Source organism: Canis aureus, chromosome 29 (genome assembly GCF_053574225.1).
Source record: "Canis aureus isolate CA01 chromosome 29, VMU_Caureus_v.1.0, whole genome shotgun sequence".
NCBI lineage: Eukaryota > Metazoa > Chordata > Mammalia > Carnivora > Canidae > Canis > Canis aureus.
In genome coordinates, this window is record NC_135639.1 from 27,299,941 (window position 1) to 27,325,786 (window position 25,846).

Below are 25,846 nucleotides of genomic sequence, written 5' to 3' on the forward strand. Positions count from 1 at the left end.
TATGTCATCTGATAGGATATAATAACAACACAGCATCACCTCTGTGATATTCCACGAAGATATATAATTTGCATCTAATCATAAAAAAGCATCAGAAAAACCCAAACAAAATAATGGGCCTATAGTCTCCAAAAATGTCAATGTCATCAAAGTCAAAGAAAGACTGAAAAACCATCCCAGACTGAAAGAGACTAAAGAGACATGACAACTAAATGCAACATGTGATCCTGAAGAAGATCCTTTTGCTACAAAGGACATTTACTGGGATTGCTAGAAAAACATGAATAGGGTCTACAGATTAGTTGACAGTCACGTATCAATATTAATTTCCTTATTTTGATGATTATTAACAGATTATGTAGAAGAATGCCCTTGTTAGAAAATACACATCAAAGAATTCAGGAGTGATGAAAAATCTTGTCTGTACCTTAAAATGATTTAGGGAAAAATGTTATTTGCATTCTACTTACAACTTTTCTGTAAGCTTGAGAATGTTTTTAAAATAATATGAAAATTTAATTAATGGAAATAATATTGGGATTTTCCTCCAGCTATGGTGTATTGTTATCAGACTAAATTTTATGCAGAAAAAAACTATAAAAACTGAATATAAAAAGCTGTTTGAAGGCATCTGAGAACAACTAATGCAGTTAAGACTTTAAGAGCCAAAATTCTAGGCAGAAGGGAAATGCATTGTGGTGAACCTGGCATTCTATATGCAATTTCCCCCTGGATATTTGCTGTTTGGTCCTATGTTTTGTATGCAGAGAGTCAGATCTGAAAAACCAAATTTAAAGCATACTTCAGCAATCTCATGGTACTAAGGTGCCAAAAACTGGAATATAGAGCCCATCAAGGACAAGGTACTCTGATGAAAAAAGGTTAGGCTTTCAGTTGACACCATGGGAAGGCATCAGAAATAACACAGCCTTAATCAAATCAAAGGGATATGTCTATGAAAATATTAAACCCTCTGAAGGAAGCTATCATCTAGAGTCTCCACCATTTTTATTTTTTTAAATGTTCAGCATTCAATACAAAGTATCAAGAATTCAAAGAAAAGGGAACAAATGTCACCCCACCCCACCCCACCCCCAAAAAAACCTTGGAAATAAAAACTAAAAACAGATCCAAATAGCCAGAAAGTGTCTACCAATAGATGGATAAATGTGATATACACACATAATGGAATACTATTCAGCCTTAAAAAGGAAAAGTTCTGATGTGTTCTACAATATGGATGAACATTAAAAATATTATGTTAAGTGAAATAAGCCAGTTAGAAAAAGCAAAATACTGTACGTTTCCACTCATAAGGTACCAAGAGTAATCAAATTTAGAAGAGTGCTGGTTGCCAGTGGCTAGAAGGGAGAAAATGGGGAGTTGTTAACAGGTCTAGAGTTTTACAAGATAAAAAAGTTCTGGAGGAAAAAAAAAAAAAAAAAAAAGTTCTGGAGACTGGCTGCACAACAATGTGAATGTAAAACTATTGAACTGTACAATTTAAAATGATTAAGATCATAAATTTTGTTATGTACATTTTAACATAATTTTTAAAGTCCCCAAAAGTGTTAAGTATTAGAATTCCTAAATATAGGCTTTAAAACAACCATGTTTAAGACATTCAAGATGAGGGGCACATGGGTGGCTCAGTCGGCCACCGACTTAATTTTGGCTCAGAGATCGATCTCAGGCTCAGAGATCAAGCCCTGTGTCAGGCTCTGCCCTGGGTGTAGAGCCTGCTTAAGATTCTCTCTCTCCCTCTCCCACTGCCTCTCTCCCCACAACTGACTCTCTCTCTCTCTCTCAAAAAAGATATTGGGGCAGCCCAGGTGGCTCAGCAGTTTAGCGCCGCCTTTGGCCCAGGACGTGACCCTGGAGACCCAGGATCAAGTCCCATGTCAGGCTCCCTGCATGGAGCCTGCTTCTCTCTCTGCCTATGTCTCTGCCTCTCTCTCTCTGTGTCTCTCATGAATAAATAAAATCTTTAAAAAAAAAAGATATTAAAGATGAAAATATGAAGAATTCCATCAGAAAACTGAAATCTGTAACAAAATATTTAATATGGAAATTAATTTTAAAAATACAAGAGGTGAATTTAAGAATTCTTTATGTTGGTTTAAGAGAAGATTAGAGGGATGCCTGGGTGGCTCAGCGCTTTAGTGCCTGCCTTTAGCCCAGGGCATGATCCTGGAGTCCCAGGATCGAGTCCCACATCAGGCTTCCTGCAGGGAGCCTGCTTCTCCCTCTGCCTGTGTCTCTGCCTCTCTGTGCTTCTCGTGAATAAATAAATAAAATCTTAAAAAGAGAGAGAGAGAGAGAGAGAAGATTAGAAACAAGTGAGAATTAGTGAACAAAAAGATAGGTCAACAGAAAAATCACTAAATTGAAACAGAGATAAGGATAGAAAAATACTGAAAAGACTATAAAACATATAAGTGACACTGATAAGTAAACATATGTATATTTGGATTTCTAGAAGAGAATAATAGAGAAAAAAATAAGGCATAAGGAACCTTTAAGGAGATACTAACAATTTTCAAAACCTGATGAAAATAATCAAGCCATAGAGTTAAGAATCTCTACAAACATGAAAAGCAAACATCATTTCTATGCCTTGGCAAACTGTCACTCTAGGTTTGATTAGCTTCAACCTTCACACTTTCAATGATGTGAAACATCCTGAAGAGCTCCTTTAATATAAAAATTTTTTGCACTTAATGTGAAGTTTTTCCTCTGGGACATTTTCATCTTTTTGTCACACCACTTTCCTCATTTAGGTTAATAAGTTCACTCACTAAGATCCTCTAGCTGCATATCTAGAGTCTATCAGATGGTGTCAGTATCAACATTTCCATGGTCAGCTGTATCTTTTGATTCCATAGCTTCATCTCAAATTTCAATTAAAACTATTATTACTTTTTTGTTACTTTGTTTCTTCTTTGTGGCCAACTGCCCCTTTGATTATCCATTTTTGTAAAATATCTAGTGGATTTAACACTAGGAGAGGAGACAACACAACTATATTTCATGTTGTCCGTGCATAAACTTAATAGCAGATGTGCAGTGACTAATTAACAACAGACTTTGGAAGAAGTGACTGATCATGATGTGCATCTGTTTTGCCCATAGTGACTGGCACGCTGAAGAGCTAGCAATGAAGTTTGTACTTTACAAAAATCAGCTAAAAACCAAAAAGTGAAATTTGAGCTGTGTTTGGGGGGGGGGGGAGGCAGTGTTACTTAACTGTAGTAATTGAAATTTGTGCATATCAGAACAATGTAAAGTGAGAACTTCCAGTACGTTAAATTTAAATAAAATTAGAACTCTTAGTAAAAGTATATTAGATTTCAGCTTTCACCATAAGGTAGTAAGCTAATATCAAAATTGGACAGAATATGCGAAAACACATATTTGAAGACACTGGACAACAGGCAATGTCAGAGTGTAATCCCTGAAAGACAGGAAATAATTGAGATGACCCTCATAAGCATCTTAAGTCTTATACTTAAAAGCATTTCCCAGTCTATAGCACAAGAAAGGGAGAATCCAAGCAGAGCAAAATAGGGCCATTTATTGAGGAAGTAGAGAATAGGATTTGGGGAGACGAAAGAGACAAGAATTGGTGAGACAGAGTACTGGAGAACGGATTACGTACAAAAAAGCTTCAGATATCTAAACATTAAGTCAGTTTCTGAACACTAAGTCCTGTTTGCATAAGGTGAACTTCTATAAGGCCAAGCAAAGAACTATAAAGGAATATAAGCTCAAAAACTCCTAGAATCCACACAGAGCTGGGGACCAGTCAGACTGCAGAAGCCTAGCTAAACACCTGGGACATTCAAACAGGAGACCCAGAAAGCTCACACATCACTTATGAGGATAAACGACACAAGTATAAAGGTTACATTAAACCTACCTTAATAAAGGTTAAAATCAAGCCACAGCAGCATCAAGCTGATCTGTAAGAAGCTTAACTCCCAGGGTGGGGGGTGGGGGTGAATGGGTGACGGGCACTGAGGGGGGCACTTGACTACTTGACAGGATGAGCACTGGGTGTTATTCTGTATGTTGGCAAATTGAACACCAATAAAAAATAAATTTATTATTAAAAAAAAGAAGCTTAACTCCCCACTGAAATAATGTAATGTACACAATGTCTAAATCTAAAATTACTAGATGAAACAAGCACCAATAAAATCTGACCTATAATCAGGAAGAATATCAATCAACAGAAACAGATCCAGAAAGAACACAGATGACATAATCAGCAGACCAAAATATTAAAATACCTATTATAAAATGAACAATAGTGAAAGGAACCGTAGGATATAAAAAAAAATGAATGAAATAGGACTTCCAGGGAAAAAAACTCACAATGTCTAAAATGATAATTTCACGAGATGGGATTAACAGCTTTAGAAGAAAAGATCAGTGAACTTGAATTGAAGAAATAGCAATATGCCAAATAAAGCACTAAGAAAAAAAAAAACTGGAAAAAACTAAACATTTCAATGACCTGTGGAAACTAATTAAGTGATCCAACATACCAATAATTGATGTTCCATAAAGCAAATTGGGGGAGGAAGAAAGCATAAAATATATTTGGAAAAGGATACTAGATACAATCTATTAATGAGGACATGGAGGAAAAGGAACCCTGTGCACTGTTGGTGCAGCCACTGTGGAAAACAGTATGGATGTTTCTCAAAAATTTTAAAATAGAAAAAAAAATTTTAAATAGAAGCACCATATGATCCAGTAATTTCACTGCTTGGTATTTACCCAAAGAAAACAGAAATACTAATTCAAAAAGATATATACACTCCTATGTTTATGGCAGCATTATATACAATGGCCAAGATGTAGAAGCAACCCAAATGTCCATCGATAGATGAATGGATAAAGAAGATGCAGCATATACATACAATGGAATATTACTCAGCCATAAGAAAGAATGAAATCTTGCCATTTGCAAAAATGTAGATGGACCTAGACAGTATAATGTTAAGTGAAACAAATCAGGGAAAGACAAGTATCATAAAACTTCACTCATATGTGGAATTAAAGAAACAAAACAATGAATAAACAAAGGAAAAAGGAGACAAATTGGACTGCCAAAGGGGAGATGGGTGGAAGAATGGGTGAAAAAGATAAAGGGAATTAAAAGTATATTTATCTTGATGAGGGTGGAGAAATGCCCAGAATTTTGAATTATATTGTACACTTAAAGCCAACGTAACACTGTATGTTATCATACTTAAGTTTTAAAAAGTATATAGGGGTACCTGGGTGGCTCAGTTGGTTAAGCATCTGCTTACAGCTCAGCTCAGGTGATGATCTCAGAGTCCTAGAATCGAGCCCCACATTGGCCTCCCTGCTCAGTAGGGAGTCTGCTTTCTCTCTCTCTGCCCCACCTCTCCCTGCTCATGTGTGCACTCTCTCAAATATTTAAATAAATTTTTAAAAATATATGAAATATATTAAGTACATGAAAATTGCCAGGAATATTAAATATCAGTAAATATTTCATTTTTCTGTAATTAAATATTTTTTAAATCCTTCTTTAAAATTTATTTTTAGGGATCCCTGGGTGGCGCAGCGGTTTAGTGCCTGCCTTTGGCCCAGGGCGCGATCTTGGAGACCCAGGATCGAATCCCACGTTGGGCTCCCAGTGCATGGAGCCTGCTTCTCCCTCTGCCTGTGTCTCTGCCTCTCTCTCTCTGTGTGACTATCATAAATAAATAAAAATTAAAAAATAAATAAATAAATAAAATTATTTTTAAAATAATCTGAACAATGAATTATGATATTCATAATATGTATGAAAATAACAAGAATAGGAGAAGAAAATGGAAATACATGAGAAGTAGAATATTATTTCAGGAAGTGTGTAGTAAGTTAAAGATACCTATTGTTTTGCAAATCACATACCTATAAGGATCTATTATCAATAATTTATAAAGAATTTTTGCAACTCAACAATAAAAACACAACCCAATTCAGGGTGCCTAGTTGGATCAGTCACTTAAGCATCTGACTCTTGATTTTAGCTCAGGTCATGATCTCTCGGTCTTAAGATTGAGCTCCACATCAGGCTCTGTGTCAGTCCAAAGTCTGATGAAGATTCTCTCTCTCTCCCTCTCCTTCTCCTCTCCCCTTGGTCTCTCTTTCTCTCTCAAATAAATAAATAAATCTTAAAAAAAAAAAAAAAAAAAAAAAAAAGATAACCCAAATCAAAAATGGACAAAAGGACTCATATGGATATTTCTCCAAAGATACATAAATGAAGAACAAGCACATAAAACAGGTGCCTAACATCATTAGTTATCAGGAAAATGAAAACCAAAACCACATGAGGTGCCCTTCACCTTAAAAGAAAACAAAAACAAACCAAAAAACCCAAAAAAACAAAAAAAACCACCAAAGCCACCTGGATACTTCAGAAGAAACACATGCCAGGAAATGCAGCTGCACTGGAAGGAATTTTATCATCAAAGTCCCGCCCAGTCTCAAAAGCTTTTGAAGCCTTAATAATGAAAATAAAACAAAACACAAAAAAACAGGGACACCTGGGTGGCTCCGCAGTTGAGCGCCTGCCTTTGGCTCAGGGCGTGATCCCATGGTTGTGTGATCTAGTCTTGGATTGGGCTCCCTCTGTGGAGCCTGCTTCTCCCTCTACCTAGGTCTCTGCCCCTCTCTCTCTCTGTGTCTCTCATGAATAAATAAATAAATCTAAAAAAAAAACACACAAAACCACACACATAGAAAATACAGGTTGTGTGTGGTGAGGATGCAGAGAAGCTGTAACCCTCATTGCTAGTGGGAATATAAAAAAAGGTCAGCCATTACAGAAAACAGCTTGGCAATTCCTCAAAAAGTTAAATTACCATGTGATCACTTCTAGCAATTCCACTACTGAGTATATTCTCAAAAGAACTGGACATAGGTAATTAAATAAATATTATGTACATGTGTTCCTAGCAACCTTATTCACAATAACGAAAAGGTAGAAACAACCTAAATGTTTATCAACAAATGAAGAGAGAAACTGTGGTGTAAGGGTGCTTGGATAGCTCAGTTGGTTGAGGTCCAACTTTTGGTTTCAGCTTAGCTCATGATCTCAAGGTACTGGGATTGAGCTTCATGTCAGGATCCGTGCTCAGTGCAGAGGTGGCTTGAGATTCTTGTTCCCTGCCCCTCTGCTCCTCTCTCTCTGCTTGCTCATGCTCTCTCTCTAAAATAAACATCTTTAAAAAAAAAAAAAAGTAATTTTGGTATATTCATGCCATGGAATATTATTCAGCCCTAAAAAGGAATGAAGTACTGGCACATGCTACAACATGGATAACTCTCAAAAATATTATGCTTAGTGAAAAAAGCCAGACATAATAGATTCCATTGTGTGAGTCTATATATATAAAATATCCCAAATAAGTGAATGTAGATTGGTAACTGCCAGGGGCTGAAAGGAGGATTAGAGAAAAATTGCTTGATGGCTAAGAAATTTTACCTGAAGTATATGTTTTGCAACTAGATTGAGATGGTGATTGCACAACACTCCAAGTATATTAAATGACACTAAACTGTTCACTTTAATGTGGTTAATTTTATGTCATGTGAATTTTACTTCAATAAATAAGCTGACTCTTGAACACAAGTTTGAATTGTGTGGGTCAACTTATACGCAGACTTTTTTTGATAACTACAATATAGTACTATAAATATATTTTCTCTTGATTTTCTTAATAAAATTTTCTTTTCTCTAGCTTACTTTATTCTAAGAATACAATATATAATACATGTAACATGCAAAATAGTGTCAATCAACTGTTTATGTCACTGATAAGGCTTCCAGTCAATAGTAGGTTATTAGTAGTTAAGTTTTGGAGAAGTCAAAGTTTTTTTGTTTGTTTGTTTGTTTGTTTTTTGTTTTTAATTTTATTTATTTATTCATAGAGACACAGAGAGAGAGAGGGGGGCAGAGGAACAGGCAGAGGGAGAAGCAGGCTCCATGCAGGGAGCCCGATGTGGGACTCGACCCAGGGTCTCCAGGATCACACCCCAGGCTGCAGGCGGTGCTAAACCACTGCGCCACCAGGGCTGCCCGAGGAGTCAAAGTTATACATGGATTTTCAACTGTGCAAGAAGGGGTGTCCACTCCCACTGCCCCCTTGTTCAAGGATGAACTGCATTTTAAAATGCATATTGTAGAGATGCCTGGGCGGCTCAGTGGTTGAGCGTCTGCCTTTGGGTCAGGGCATGATCCTGGAGTTCTGGGATCGAGTCCTACATCAGGCTCCCCACAGGGAGCCTGCTCTTCCCTCTGCCTGTGTCTCTGCCTCTCTCTCTCTCTGTGTGACTATCATAAATAAAAATAGAAAGAGAAAGAAAGAGAAAGAAAGAGAAAGAGAAAGAAAGAGAAAGGAGGAAGGAAGGAAGGAAGGAAGGAAGGAAGGAAGGAAGGAAGGAAGGAAGGAAGGAAGGAAGAAAGAAAGAAAGAAAGAAAGAAAGAAAGAAAGAAAGAAAGAAAGAAAGAAAGAAAGAAAAAGAAAGAAAGAAAGAAAAAGAAATCAATCAATCAATCTTGGGCAGCCCCGGTGGCGCAGCCCCAGGGTGTGATCCTGGAGACCCGGGATCGAGTCCCACATCAGGCTCCCTGCATGGTGCCTGCTTCTCCCTCTGCCTGTGTCTCTGCCTCTCTCTCTCTAGCTGTGTCTCTATGAATAAATAAATAAAATCTTTAAAAAAAGAAAGAAAGAAAGAGAAATCTTGTCATTTGCATGATGTGAATGGAACTAGATATTATGCTAAGCAGGTAAGTCAATCAAAGAAAGACAATTATCATAGGATCTCCCTCATATGTGGAATTTAAGCAACAAAACAAAGGATCATAGGGGAAGAGAAGAGAAAATAAAACAAGATGAAATCAGGGGGATCCCTGGGTGGCTCAGCGGTTTGGCGCTTGCCTTTGGCCCAGGGTGTGAGCGCTTGCCTTTGGCCCAGGGTGTGATCCTGGAGACCCGAGATCGAGTCTCATGTCAGGCTCCAGGCATGGAGCCTGCTTCTCCCTCCTCCTGTGTCTCTGCCTCTCTCTCTCTCTATCATAAATAAATAAATAAATCTTAAAAAAACAAAACAAAACAAGAAATCAGAGAGGGAGACAAATCATAAGAGACTCTTAATCATAGGAACAAACTGAGGGTCGCTGGAGGGGCAAGGGGATTGGGTGATTGGGTAATTGGGTGATAGACATTAAGGAGGGCACGTGGTGTAATGAGTACTGGATATTATGTAAGACTGATGAATCACTGACCTCTAACTCTGAAACCAATAAACATTATATTAACTAAGTAAATTTCATTTTTTAAATAAATAAATAAATAAATAAATAAAACAGACAAACCCAGAAACATACAAAAAGGTTATACATCAATGACCAAATGGGATTTACCCCAGGAATGCAAGTGTGGCTACTCAGATTCCTAAAGGTGTTCTAACGCCTGTCTCCCTGTCTTTGTGGTACCTGATTGCACATCTTCCCCTTTAGTTCCATGAGTTAAGTTATCTCTGTGCCCTAAAATAGTTGCCTCTTCTTGCTTACGGGGGGACTGATACAATCTGTTACACGAAACAAAAAGTACTTGATGAAGACAGAAATATAATTCTAAAATTAGTACTATCCCCAGAGTAGACACCATGGGAAGCTTATTACAATGATGCCATCAATGCTTGAATTTTTTTTTAATTTAAGCCTTCCAAAATGACTAGATTAACTTTATGAAAACAAAACCAGTCCTGCCTTTAAGATGATTATAATTTAGTAAATAATTAGATTTAAAGATTTAGCTACCACATTAATATTTATAAAAACACTGGAAAACACTAAATAAATTAAAATTTGAAATGTAAAATATTATGTTTGCTATCATTATTGTTAGATCATATAAACTCACACTTTTTATATAATCCCTGGATGCCTAGGCCAGTGCTGTACACATAACAAAAGTGCTCAAGAAATCCCTGGTGAAATGAACTGTTGAACTATCATGACAACTGAGAGGAAATGTGATACTAACCCAGGAGAAAAGACATCAGGTTCTGGTGCAGACTTATCTTCAAATCAATTGTAAGTTCTTGGGCAATTCGCTTAATTTCCATGCACCTCAGCTTCTCCACTGGTAAAATGGAATAGATTAAAATATTCCTGACAGTACCTTGCAGCAATTCCATAATTCTGTGATTTATTTAAGCCCATCAATAACACTTCTAATATTGAATTCTTTTTCTTTAATACAGATTTTTCTTAGGAATTATTACATTCACCACAAAATCTGGACTAAAGAGTTCAAAATCCCTTTTAACAGTAAGGTGAAGGGGAAGTAAGATAGTAGCTCCTGATGCTTATTTAGAACTACTAAAATTCAAACATGGATACTTTCTAAAATAATTTTTATTCATTATTATCTATTAAGCATGCAATTAGTCAAATATAACACTGATAAACTAGAATTTTGAACAAACAAATGCTTTAAAATTCTAATAACTATGCATAAGCAGTAAATTATTCTTACTTGAATTTCTACTGCTGTGTAGCACAGGGTTACTAAGTACATAATTACATAAGAGAATCACCCTACTTCCAAAGGAGCCATTCCAGTGAATTGTGTAAATAATATGCTTTAAAAAAACATAACCTCCTCACATACGAATTTAGATTTACCAGATATGGAGGAGCTGTGTACCTGTGAGACTAGAACATTGTCTTTAAAAGGCCTTCCTAATTATGAATTTACCAGAGAGACTAGAATGACCCAAAGCAAATTAATATAGACTTCTTTTCATAACTTTCTATAAAAACACTGTCACTAGTCTGTTTCAGTAAACAAAACAAAAGCTCTTAAAAGTCACTGGCTTGAGGGGATCCCTGGGTGACTCGATGGTTTAGCGCCTGCCTTCTGCCCAGAGCATGAACTGGAGTCCCAGGATTGAGTCCAGTGTCGGGCTCCCTGCATGGAGTCTGCTTCTCCCTTTGCCTGTGTCTCTGCCTCTCTCTCTGTGTCTTTCATGAATAAATAGATAGAATCTTTAAAAAAAAAAAAAAAAAAAAGTCACTGGCTTGGGCAGCCCAGGTGGCTCAGCGGTTTAGCACCGCCTTCAGCCCAGGACCTGATTCTAGAGACCTGGGATCGAGTCCTACGTCAGGCTCCCTGCATGGAGCCTGGTTCTCCCTCTGCCTGTGTCTCTGCCTCTCTCTCTCTCTCTCTCTCTCTCTCTCTCTCTCTCTGTGTGTGTGTGTGTGTGTGTGCTCTCAGGAATAAATAAATAAAATCTTAAAAAAAAAAAAAGAAAGTCACTGGCTTGAGAGAACTCCAGAGTAGAAGACTATAGTCAAATTTTTCTAACATTGACATTCTGGTTTTCTTTAATTACCAAATAATTTTGTTTTTCTCTCATTTATATCAATATAACAAATCTTAAATATTTGATCTGTAGCTGATCTTACTGTGAGATTGCTGAACTTGAAACTAAGAACAATTTTGGGTTTTTTTTTTTAAATCACATAAAATATTCAACATTAGCAGGCAGCAGGGTATCATAATACCTAGATGCCACATGTTTTCTGTACTGAAAAAGTCATTTTTAATACCCATCTACAGGAAATCAACCAACTTAGTAAACAAATTTATGCATGCAGCCAGGTGGTATCTTTATTCTCCCCATAACAGAACAAAAAGTAAGGATGTTCACTTACATTTCTTACATTTTCTTTGCTACATTATTAAAAATCACCTTATGCTAAGTAAAAAGAATTCCTCTATTTCTGTAGTCCTCATTTACTCACTAAGAGTAAAACTGCAATTACCTCAGATTAAGTTTTACAAACTCCTCTCCTATACCTGTACTTAAAGACCTTTTAAATCATGCCACAAAGAAATTATTTGGTTATACTGGAATTCCATTGAATTGAATTAAATTCAAGTCAAATCCCATTGTAATTAACTCTTGAGACTGTCCAAATTATTTTTTTTGCCCTAGAATGTACTGCATTAAATATTATTTGAAATAACAGGCCCCCAGTTAAGGGCTAGGAATCATGGGGTTAACACAATTTTTGATGATGTGGGTTTGGCCTATACAAATTTCAAATGACTGCAGCGCTCACTGGAAGGGTTAGGCTTTATATATCTCTGGGAGAGAGAAGGAGGGAAGAATAAGGGAGAGGAATGGTAGGGGAAAGGGAAAAAGGGGTGGAGGAAGAAAGGAAAGAAAAAGCTTGATTGTAACTAGAGAAGTAAAGAGTTGAAGCAGTCTGCCATCTTGAAGAAAAACATTTGTAACACTTCCTTTCCAGTATGATCTATGACTCAACTGAGGCTGGTGCCATGTTAATAATCCACATATCAAGGCAGACTGGCTGCCATGTGAGCAACAAGAGCTCTTATCCCTCACTTGGCAGGCAAAAAAAGCAAAAGAAGCCACAGAGTAAAATCCTTTAATTGGGAGGTCAGGGGAGAGGAGACAAACCCTCACACTTCCAGATTATCCCCTTCTCTACAGATGTGTTTGCTCTAATAATGAGTTCAAAAGGATAACTATTTGGAGCTTTCTTCTTAGCTAAGAGGGAAACTCTGCTCATGAAAAGGGTACCCAGATACCAAACAGTATTTCAGTGACTGCAAATCAAGTATCCCAGCCTTCTTGGGTACTCCTTAATTTAACTTTTGTGTAGGGGTAGAGAAAAGAAAATTACTTGCTCATTAGAAAGAGAGTAAAAGACTACATAAATAAATGTAGGCATATTACACCTGACTTCCTAGGCACCACAGACCAGCAGAGAAGAAACTTGTTTTCTGCACTGTGTTTACTCCACTATTTGCAAATGGCTGGCTGATTGGCAGCTACAATATATGAGAATAAATAACCATTTCAAAGATCAAGTATCCTGTTCCCTGGTAAGTAACAAAAATGAAGATTATCTACCCTCCCCATCCAGTTTATGGAATTTAGCAGAATAGGTTTACTGGCTACTTGATTGCTTGATGTGTTATGAGGACATTTTCTGTGATGGTGTGGTTATTATTTAGGTAAGATCAGAAATTCCCCTTCCTCTCAGGACATCAGTATTAAGAATTACATATTCACAAAAAGGATCCAAAATGATATTTCTGAAGCAAGTGAAATGTGACAAGAAACTGTGAAATGGGGAGTGATGAATACACCTAATATTTTTTTTTCTTCCAGGAAAATAAAGTATCTAATCTTACAATCCAATTTATCACAAGCCAAGACACAAATCAGTAAGTCTCAAATGTACAACCTGATGGTACTGCCCACTTTAAGACACCAATCTAAAAATCAGTGCATCAGATTTTAATAGAATACATTTTACATATTTACAAAGAAACCTTTAAAAATGTGTGTTCCAAGATAAGTTAGGAGAAAGGGAGGTTCAAATTCATGGGATACCTCCCAGTGGTATTATGGTCTCTAGGCACAACGGGATATGGGCACTTATGTTCCACTTTCATTTTCAAACTTAGCTAACTTGTTGATGGAGTCATTAAAGGGCTTGCTATATCTGAACCATTTAATAACTGAAGTTGTCTGATCTATATCACATGAGTCATACATGACCTCCTACTATTAAGTAACAGCAGAAGGGGATGCGTATTTTACAAATCTTTCAAAACAAACAAAAAAACCCTAGCTCTCTCTTCTTTCCTGCCATCTTTTCCTGCTTTTTATTTTTTTTAAAAAAGATTTTATTTATTCATGAGAGACACAAAAAGAGAGACAGAGACACAGGCAGAGGGAGGAGAAGCAGGCTCCATGCAAGGAGACTGATATGGGACTTGATCCCGGGAATCCAGGATCACGCCCTGAGCCGAAGGCAGATGCTCAACCGTTGAGCCACCCAGGTGTCCCTTTTTCTGCTTTTTAAAAAGAGGTTCCTTCCATATGCCTATATGAAGGAACAGATTTTGATTAGTCAGGCAAAATTGGGCAATGCTTAAAGTACAGAGCTTATTTATGAAAACCAAGGAAATTAACATTAATATTTGGATTGTGACTGAAAATAATAGATTACTTATGGTCAATATTATCTCTCATAACTGACTTATATTCACACTACAACACAAGAACATTAAATATAAAAACCTCTACAAAAGGTCAAAAGGGTAATGGCATTAGTGTACTCAGGTTCAGGTAGTATTTGACTATTTGCAATTAAATATAGACAAAAATACGGGTATTTAGACACTGCAGTTTTTAGATAAGGCCCTTAGTTTTACAGGTATTTATAGCATGTGCCCAGTCTTGCAGAACTCCATCTTCCTGCACCTCATTTGTAACATAAACTGCTCTTAAACCACTTCAATACATTGTTACTGAGATACTTCTTTTACACAGTACCTACCACGCAGCAGATCGATACTCTAATACAGAGATGCCAATTCCATTACCACAAAAATCTGTGCAAGCAGCCAGATGCTGAACAAAGAGCATGGCTTTCCTCAGCTTTATTTCTAACATGTCTCCACTTTACCAGGATGAAATATTTTGCTATGGTGGGCAACTAGAAGTTAGGAAAGAAATAATGGCATTTAAAATAACAATTAAGAAGCTTTGATTACAGAGAAAGTTTGAAAGATATAGCTAAAATAAATTTCTCCACACCTACAGGATGCTTATCATGTATCATCAAACCCATCTGTTCATCTACAATCATGCTGCACTTGATGCTTTACAAACTGCCACGACATTAGGTGTTTATGCCACAGTTCAACACAAGACTAAAATGATACAGAGAGGGGTTATGGAAAAGGATGGAAATAAAGTCCTGGGTAAGAAACGGGGAAAAGGAACAAAACACCACTTTCGGTAACACAATTTCGACTTCAACTTCTAAATTTGCTACCAAAAAATCTTTATTCACAAGCTTTTCATATAGCTATTACATTTATCTTCCTTTAGACCATCATTATGATCTGAGGCAATAAAAGGGAGTTGAAATATCATTAGAAAGGACAGGTATCTGTCTACATGCAGTGGTACTAGCAACTTGTGGCACTAGAGGGATTTAACTTTTGTCTAAAACCAATTCTCGCTGTCTTTTCTTACACTATTTACTTCCAATGGACTAATGTTGCAATACATCCTTTCTAGACTAGCTTTAATCATTTTCACAACTATGGTTGCTATGACAACAGGATACAGCTTATCTGTGCTGTTTTCATTTTCCCCATCTGAGTTGCCATAACAACACAATTATTCTCCTTTTCTCCAATATGTGACAACTTTATTTTAGTATTGTAATCTTAAGAACACTAGATTTCCCCATGAAGAAAGTGAATAATAGAATTTATAAGAATTTTATTTAGGGATGCCTGGGTGGCTCAGTGGTTGACTGTCTTCTGCCTTTGGCTCAGGGCATGATCCCAGAGTCCTGGGATAGAGTCCCACATTGGGCTCTCTGCATGGAGCCTGTTTCTCCTTCTGCCTATGTCTCTGCCTCTCTGAATAAATAAAATCCTAAAAAAAAATTATTTAAATAATACCCAATTTTAAAATCTTTCAAGGTGTTATTTTGATATTTTTATCATAGGAAAACAAACAACATTAAAAACCTTGATATCTGCTGAAATCTAAAGACTGTCTGCCATTAGTAGTGACTGATTTTCATACAGACTTCCACAAAAAACAACATCATCATGATTATGAGCTGCAGGAAAGTGTCAATTAATACCTGTCCCAAGTAGATCAAGAATGAAGATAGTTCAACACCACCTACCTTGCTGTGGTAATCCCACATCAATTGGTATGAATACATCAGCTTGGAGTAGCGGGCTTTATACTATGTAAACTATACTTAAAAATCTTTTTACCTCTTATCAAAGGTTTTCTATGATAGTAGAATCCTGCTTCAGTTCAAATTCTTTTAGAGTATAAATTGAGTATTTATAAAAACTCACATTCATACAAAAGATAAAAACATTTATTGGGACACCTGGGTGGCTCAGCAGTTGAGCATCTGCCTTTGGCTCAGGGCGTGATCCCATGGTCCCAGGATCGAATCCCACATCGGGCTCCCTGCACGGCGCCTGCTCCTCCCTCTGCCTACGTCTCTGCTTCTTCTCTGTGTCTCTCATGAATAAATAAAATCTTTAAAAAGGAGGGGGGGAAACATTTATTATTCTAAACCAACAACGAAAAAATTTTAAGTATTTTGGCTAATGGGCCACCATCTCCATTACTAGGACCATCATGCTGGGACATGAAAGTATGTTTTTAAAAAACCCAATTGTTATAAACCCTTTGTTGTACTAGTATTTGCTATAACAGGACTTTGTATATGCAAAAGGTTATCTTAATTTAATAGCTTACATCACTAAGTTCAGATCTTTTAGCCCCTTGATCAGGTGACAAAATATACTAAAAAAACTTCTCCCACAGCATAAATATCCATGAATATCCATGAATATATATACATATTTATTGCTTACAAACAAAACATGGAAATATTACTATTTAAGGAGAAAATATGCAAATGTTACTAAATTCTCCTTTAGTTCCCTACAGGCATATAAAAGATTATTTATAATATTATAGTATTTTTACAGGATAGATATCACATATTAATGTAACGACACATTTTAATGTTGATCACAGCTGAGATAATTTAACAAATTTTGTAGTTTGCGATGATCTAAAAGATAGAATTATTTAACTAAACCTGTGGATCAGAAGAAAACTTAGTCTTTCATAGTACAATCATTTTCTTAAGTTCATTTTTCAAAGGAAAAAATCCACTATTTACCTAAACTCTGAAATAACAATTTAACAAATTGGTTTTTAGCCACCTGTGTTTTTAAGGACTATAGGTGACAGAGTCTGCAAATGTTAAGAGCAAAAATGATTGGCTCAAGATCTTTCCTTTAAAATCCTTTCCAATAAGGAAAACTCCAAGACAATGATAATGAAAATAAAGCCACTGGAGCAACAGTGGGGTTACACTGCCTACAAGAGAAGTTCAAGAAGGGGTAGGAACAGCATAGAAGCTGAAAAAAAGAGAGAGACTAGCACAAAATAGATTCCAATCTAAGTGAACTGGTTAGACCCTCTAATGAAAATTAAACAAGCAAACTGGGCTAAAATCATATATGACATGCCATCTCTCCAACCCAGCTTTCTTATTTCCTTAAATTGTTTTACTGGTAGGGAACCTCAAGAAAATCCTCCTTTGCAAAGCCTACACAACCCTAAGACATTCTACCTTCCAATGACTTCCAAGTTAGCTGAAGCCAGTAGGTCCTAGGCTGTAAGCAAGATGATATAATTTTATTAGACTGTAATAATGTGAATTTAGGCACTAATGCTGTTCAAATTATGTGTCTCAAAACTGGATTGTTGTGATGCACTTTGACAGAATCAGTTAATTATTTGTGCATGTGTAGCCTAGCATTTTTGGCAAAAGCTATGACTCATCCAGAATATCCCTTAAAAGAAAGCCTTTGGCTTCATCTCCAGGGCAGTCGGCTATGAGCTGACATGCATTCAGATCTGTGCTACTGCTGTTACACCTGCTGGAACTCAGTGGTGGAATTGCTATTCCTGCCCTGATCTGACATGTCTAGCCATGTACTCCATAGGGACTTACAGGCTACTGGGACATGTCCCTACCACTCTTCTCAGGAATGTGTTGTACCCTGTCAAGAGTGGTAAGAATTTTAACCCTTACTCCGTCTGGGCTAGGGACTTCCTTATTTCTCCTCTCTGCTCCTAAAGAAAGAGGTAGTTTGCTTTTGTTTTACTCATAACTAAGTCTATGATCTCTATGTGTTTTGTGGAAAGGAGATTAGAGGAAGAACCTGCTTTTAGCTTTACCTTTGATACTAGGTAACTGAGTCTTTAAAGAGACAAAAGCTCTTATCTCAGGAATAAACTAGTGACCATTATTAGAAGCAAAGTGGAATTCACAAGCCCAGCCAGTTGTCTGATGCAAAAAGTACAAAAGTGTAAGTGTAAGAATTTCATATATGTGTAGGAGATCTATATGTACTCTCATGCTCCAAGATATAATGCAGTGATTTCTAAAGTTCTTCCAAATTGAACTGAGATGAAAATATCTCCCTTTGTCCCACTAAACAATGTCCATATTCCATAAAATCTTTAGAATAAAGGAAGACCTAGGTACAAAATCCTAGGCACACAGTTAGTTTTAGAAGGACATACTATACAATGTAGTATACTGGTAATGCTTCTTCTAAGGATTAGTTTTCTCATTCAAGTGCCTTTCAATGATGTATGAAATTTGAAGAGAATGTGAAAAAAGGCAAAGAACTCAATTCTGCCACAATTAGGCCAGTTGTGTTAGGCCAGTTGTTTCCCAAAGTGAGTTGTACACATGCCAGGTGATAAGCAAGATAATCCTTTCAGATCCCTTCAGAAGGGAAAGGTTTTTATTCAAATTAATTTAGCTTTAAAAAAATATCTTGATTTTTATAATATAGATTGACACTAGTTCCCTCATTTGATCTGATGTTAGATGCCCAAATGTAACTTGTAAACTGGGAAGGAAGGGAGACTGGGAGTCCACAACACAAACAGGTTAGAAAGAGCGCCCCCCCCAACTCCCATTTATTCTTTTAACATACTGCAAAAAACTGTAGTGTTCAGGATTTAAGAATATAAGAAGAAAGAAAAGAAAGAAAAGAAAAGAAAAGAAAAGAAAAGAAAAGAAAAGAAAAGAAAAGAAAAGAGAAAGAAAAGAAAAGAAAAGAAGAAAAGAAAAGAAAAGAAAAGAAAAGAAAAGAAAAGAAAAGAAAAGAAAAGAAAAGAAAAGAAAAGAAAAGAACCTAGTGTTAAATAAACTGTCAAGTAATCCTCTAATTCCTTGCAGGAGCCCTTCACTAGTCACTTTACAAGATAAAAATACTATACTAACCATACATGAAAAAAGCGAGCCAAAGACAATATCAAAGTAACCATCTAAAATATGAATTTATGTACACTATTTATATGCATGTATATACACTACTCACAATTTATATCCAGAAAGTATATATAATGCACATACCCTGCTGTAAGTATATATACTGTGCCTTGATATAATAGCTAATGATAGTAATGCATGAATACAATTTGCAATTTGTAACTTAACAAATAAAAATACCTACCGATGGGTACTCAAAATTATTTTCTGGTTAGGCCACTGTTCTAAATAACAGGATACTTGGATTTATTTATTTTTAATTGTGATATAATTAACATATAACATTGTATAAGTTTAAGATCTACAAAATATTGATGAGACTTTTTATATTGCAATATGACTGCCATTGTAGTGTTAGCTAACACCTCTCCTCACATAACTATCAATTCTCACATAATTATCATGTCTTCTGCAGAAGCAGGAACAATTAAGATCACTTGGATTTGTTTTTAAAGAATTTAGCAAAATAAGGCACATGTCAACCTTGCCATTTTTATAGAGTCCCTGAATCAGTTCCAACTTACACCTGGTGAACAAGAAGGGGTTCTACTTTGTGATGCTTGAACTAGGAGGGCTGAAATCATGCTAAGAAACAAAGGTAATTTTCCTTTTGGTATTAATCATAACAATTGACTCAGGACAATGTGGGCAGTACCATGTTTTAGTATTATAAATTCCATTTGCTAGCAAATTAGGTCTTTAGTTCCAAAGACGAGATGTTTCAAATGATTAGTCTCTAGTTCCAACGGGTAGTCTCTTTATACACTCCAAAATAATAAATTTCAAAAAAGTAGTTCACCCACTTGAATACACTTCTAATCCAAAGATATGTTCCAAGGGCTTCAAATTACATGATTTTCCAAACCTAATTCTTCAAGTATTACTTTAATCTAACCTAATTCCTCAAGTGTTATAATACTTTTTTAAAGATTTTATTTATTTATTCATAGAGACACACAGAGAGAGAGAGAAGCAGAGAGAGAAGCAGGCTCCATGCAGAGAGCCTGACGTGGGACTCGATCCAGGGTCTCCAGGATCACGCCCTGGGCTGCAGGCAGTGCTAAACTGCTGCACCACCGGGGCTGCCCAAGTGTTATAATATTTAATAGATAAAAAGGTTCCAGAACAAACAGAAACTAAAAAAACTTAAAGTATTTAATATTTTCTTAATATTTTATACGGCAGGAGCTATAGTTGGCATATAGGATAAATAGTGACTTCTTCAAGTTGTTTTAAATATAAATCAGATTGCATGCCATATCAAGAAATCCTGGTTATATACAGATAGTTTCAGGAAAATTTCTCTAGGCAAAATGTTCATTAAAACTTTAATAATCAGGGATGCATGGGTGCCTCAGATGTTGAGCTGAGCCTTTGGCTCAGGGTGTGATCCCGGAACCCCAGGATCGAGTCCTACATCAGGCTCCCTGCATGGGATCTGCTTCTCCCTCAGCCTGTGCCTCTTACCTCTCTTTCTGTATCTCTCATGAATAAATAAAATCTTAAAAAAAAAAAACTTTAATAATCAAGAGTACAATTTCTCAATATGATGTAGAACCATTTATATTTACCTCTTTTCACACAAGCATCCAAATACACATTTGAATTACCCACATGACTTCAAAAGTATAAAGTTACTGTGTTCTACCTGATGTGATCACTTGAAAAATGTTTGGAAGTTGCTAGGGACAGAAAAATTAGAAAAGAGATAGTATATAAATCGTTACAAGTGTTTTATTTTTTTTTTTATTTTTTAAGATTTATTTATTTATTTATTTATTTATTTATTTATTTATTTAAGACGGAGGGGGGTTGGCAGAGACACAGGCAGAGGGAGAAGCAGGCTCCATGCAGGGAGCCCAAAGCGGGACTCGATTCTGGGACTCCAGGATCGCGCCCCAGGCCAAAGGCAGGTGCTAAACCACTGAGCCAACCAGGGATCCCCTGTTTTATTTTCTTTTTAAGTTTTTATTTATTTATTCATGAGAGACAGAGAGAGACAGAGAGAGAGAGAGAGGCAGAGACACAGGCAGAGGGAGAAGCAGGCTCCATGCAGGGAACCTGATGTGGGATTCGATCCCTGGTCTCCAGGATCACACCCTGGGCTGAAGGTAGAGCTAAACCACTGAGCCATCCGGGCTGCCCCCTTACAAGTGTTTTAAAAAATAAATAAATAAATGAAGTTCAAAAAAGTGGTCATGTAGGGTGACAGGATTTTAAAATTTTTACTTTCTCAAATCTGTTCTAATGCCTTGAAAAAAACAAAAGAAAGCTCAATTATTCAAAGTTATATGGGACATCAAAACTAAAGCAGTAATATCAAGACTTATTTACTCTGAGGAGTCTAAAATAGACTTCATGAGGTAGGATGGGCTATTTACCATTACCTCCATTTTGGAAGATGAGAAATATGGAAGATAAATGATTTTATACATATTTATTTGCTGCCTAACATGTGCCATGCACTGAGATATACTGGAGAGCAAAACAATTAAAACTTTACCTGCATGTAGTTTATTTTCTAGTTGAAACAACAGTGGAAGAGTATTTGCTTTAGTTAGGATAGTCTCTAAGGAGCTGACATCTGAACTGAGACACAAAAGATACAATAAGGATTTAAGTAAAAAACCAGGGTCAAAGAAAACAGTAAACAAAAACGCTTTATAGTTGTCTTGCCAAGAGTTTGGCAAAATGCCAGTGTAACTAGACCATAATTGAAGAGTGGGAGTACTGGCATTAGATAGTGAAAGAGGTAGGAAGAACCAGATCTGCCTGGCAGAACAAAAGTCAGGTTTATCCTGCGTGGCCTAAGTGCAAAGAAAAGATAATGAAAAGTTTTATATTTAGATTTTTGAAAGATCACTAGGACTCCTTATGGAAATTGGATTTAATGATTATAATAGTTAGAAAAATATTATACATTAAAAGTAATGGAGTGCCCACCTGGCTTTGACGATAGAGCATGTGACTCCTCAGGGTTGTAAGTTTGAGGCCCATGTGGGATGTCGGGATTACTTAAAAATAAAATCTGGAAAAAAAAAAAAAAAAGGAGGCACACAAACACACCCCCAACCAATAAAAATAGGTCAACACCCCCAACATATAATAGTGAAACTTGCAAATCTCAAAGAGAAAATTCTGAAAGCAGCTCATGACAAGAGGTCTGTAACCTACAAGGACAGAAACGTTAGACTGGCAGCAGGCCTATCTGGAGAGATCCACCAGGCCAGAAGGAATGGCATGATATATTCAGGGTGCTAAATGAGAAAAATATGCAGCCAAGAATATTGTATCCAGCCAGGCTGTCATTCAAAATAGAAGGATAGATAAAAAAGGTTCCAGGACAAACAGAAACTAAAAGAATTTGTGATTACTAAACCAGCCCTGCAAGAAATATTAAAAAGGATCTTTTAAGCAAAGAGTGATCCCCAAAGTAACACAGACCAGAAAGGAACAGAGACAATATACAGAAACAGTGACTTTATAGGTAATACAATGGCACTAAACTCATACTTTTAATAGTTACTCTTAATGTAAATGGGCTAAATGCCCCAACCAAAAGACATAGGGTATCAGACTGGATAAAGAAGCAAGACCCATTGATATGCTGTCTGCAAGAAATCATTTTAGACCCAAAGACACCTCCATATTTATTTATTTTTTTTGACACCTCCATATTTAAAGTGAGGAGGTGGAAAACCATTTATCATGCTAATGGACATCAAAAGAAAGCTGGGGTGGCAATTCTTATCAGACAAATTAGATTTTAAACCAGAGACTGTAATAAGAGATGAGGAAGGACATTATATTATAATGTAAGCTGTTTCAAAAAATAGAAATGGAAGGAAAACTTCCAAACTCTTTCTGGGGCCAGCATTACCTTGATCCCAAAACCAAAGACCCAAAAAGGAGAATTACAGACCAATATCCCTGATGAACATGAATGCAAAAATCTTCACCAAGATACTAGCCAATAGGATCTAACAGTACATGAAAAGGATTACTCAAAAAAAAAAAAAAAAAAAGGATTACTCACCACAACCAACAACTAAGTGGGATTTATTCCTGGGCTGCAAGAATGGTTCAATATCCTCAAATCAATCAACGTGATACACTACATTAATAAAAGGACAAGAACCATAGGATCATCTCAATAGATATATGAAAAGCAGCTGACAAAGTATAGCATCCTTTCCTGATTAAAACTCTTCACAGTGTAGGGATAGAGGGAACATACCCATATCATAAAAGCCATATATGAAAAGCCCACAGCAAACATCATTCTCAATAGAGAAAAATAGAGGGCAGCCCCAGTGGCGCAGCGGTTAAGCGCCACCTGCAGCCCACGGCGTGATCCTGGAGACCCGGGATGGAGTCCCACATCAGGCTCTCTGCGTGGAGCTTGCTTCTCCCTGTGTCTCTATGAATAAATAAATAAAAATCTTTAAAAAAAAAAAAAAGAGAGAAAAACAGAGCTTTTCCCCTAAGATCAGGAACACAGCAGGGATATCCACTGTTCTTCAACATAGTACTAAAAGTCCTAGCCTCAGCAATAAGACAACAAAAAAGAAATAAAAGGCCTCCAAATTGGCAAAGAAGTCAAACTCTCACTCTTCACAGATAACATGATACTCTATGTGGAAAACCCAAAAGACTTCACCCTAAAATTGCTGGAACTCAGCAAAGTGGCAGGATATAAAATCAATGCGCAGAAATCAGTTGTATTTCTATACAATAACAATGAGACAGAAGAGAAATTAAAGAGTCGATCCCATTTACAATTGCACCAAAAACCGTAAGATACTTAGGAATAACCCTAACCAAAGAGGCAAAGGATATGTACTCAGAATACTACAAAACATTCATGAAAGAAATTAAAGAAGACACAAAGAAATGGAAAAATGTTCCATGCTCATGGGTTGGAAGAACAAATACTGTTAAAATGTCTATGCTACCCAGAGCAATTCAATGCAATCCCTACCAAAATACCACCAACTTTTTTTCACAGAGCTGGAACAAACCATCCTAAAATCTGTATGGAACCAAAAAAGACTCCAAATAGCCAAAGGAATGTTGAAAAAGAAAATCAAACCTGGTGGCATCACAATTCTGGACTTCAAGCTCTATTACAAAGCTATAATCATCAAGACCGTATGGTACTGGCACAAAAAACAGAAAAGAAAACCCAGAAATGGGCCCTCAACTCTATGGTCAACTAATCTTCAACAAAGCGCTAAAGAATATTTAATAGAGAAAAGACAGTCTAGTCTTTTCAACAAATGTTGAAATAATTGGACAGCCACATGCAGAAGAACAAAACCAACCATTTCCTTATACCATAAACAAAAATAGACTCAAAATGGATGAAGACCTAAATGTGAGACAAGAATCCATCAAAATCCTAGGGAACATAGGCAGCAACTTCTGTGATCTTGGCCACAGCAACTTCTTGTTAGACATGTCTCCAAAGGCAAGGGAAACAAGGTAAAAATGAACTATCTTGATTTCACCAAGATAAAAATCTTTTGCACAGCAAAGGAAACAGTCAACAAAGCCAAAAGACAACTGAAAGAATGGGAAAAGATATTTGCAAATGTCTTATCAGATAAAGGGCTACTATCCAAAATCTATAAAGAACTTACCAAACTCAACACCCAAAGAACAAATAACCAAGAAATGGGCAGAAGACTTGAACAGATATTTTTCCACAGGAGATATACAAATAGCCAAAAGACACATAAAAAAAAAAAATGTTCAACATCACTTGGCATCAGGGAAATACAGATCAAAACCACAATGAGATACCACCTCACACCAGTCAGAATGGCCAAAATTAACAAGTCAGGAAATGATAGATGTTGGCGAGGATGCATGGAAAGGGAAACCCTCTTACACTGCTGGTGGGAATGCAAGCTGGTGTAGCCTAGCCATTCTGGAAAACAGTATGAAAGTTCTCCAAAACTTGAAAATAGAGCTACCCGATGGCCTGGCAGTTGCACTACTGGGTATTTATTCTAAAGATACAAATTAGTCATCTAAAAGGGAATCTGCACCCCAATGTTTATAGGAGCAATGTCCACAATAACAAAACTATGGAAAGAGCCCAATGTCCACTGACTGATGAATGGCTGAAGAGTGACATATGTATACAATGGAATACCACTCAACCATCAAAAAAAATGAAATCTTGCCATTTGCAGCAACGTGGATGGAACTAGATAGGGGGTATGATGCTGAGGGTAATAAGTCAATCAGACAATTATCATAGGATATCAATCATGTGGAATTTAAGAAAGATAACAGAGGATCATGCGGGAAGAGAGGAAAATATAAAACAAGATGAAATCAGAGAGGGAGACAAACCACAAGAGACTCTTAATCATGGAAACAAACTGAGGGTTGCTGGAGGGGACGGGGGAGAGGGATGGAGTATCAGGTGAAACGCATTAAGGAGGGGCATGTGATAATAATGAGCACTGGATATTATATAAGACTGACGAATCACTGACCACTATCTCTGAAACTAATAATACATTATGTTAATTAATGGAATTTAAAGAAAAATTGAAAAAAAAGAAAAACAATAATTTATAGTAAGTTGATGGTAGTAAATGCAGAGAGAAGTGGAAGATTTTGAGATCTATTTTGGAAATGACTATGCAACATTCAAGTGGATAGTAAGTTAAATATATAAATCTAGGGGTCAGAATAAAAGGATGAGTTGGTATCACTGGTATATTAGGAGTCATCAGCACAGATGGTATAGTAGCCCCCGCCACTTACCATGGTGAAAACATTCCAAAAAAAAAAAAAAAAGAAAACATTCCAAGACCTTCAGTGCATGCCTGA

At 36.5% G+C, this 25,846-nt stretch overlaps 1 protein-coding gene across 11 annotated transcripts in view; it reads right to left on the reverse strand.

Annotated features, from left to right (window-relative positions):
• Positions 1–25,846, reverse strand: part of BTRC (beta-transducin repeat containing E3 ubiquitin protein ligase) — a 180,877-nt gene that overhangs the window by 126,054 nt on the left and 28,977 nt on the right. The window contains exon 1 of one of the 11 annotated variants that reach the window (XM_077877914.1): positions 10,080–10,099. The exons of the other annotated variants lie outside the window; for them this stretch is intronic. The gene's annotated coding sequence lies outside the window, so the exon portion shown is untranslated. Of the gene's footprint in view, positions 1–10,079; positions 10,100–25,846 lie in introns of those variants that run through there. 11 annotated transcript variants of the gene reach the window in all.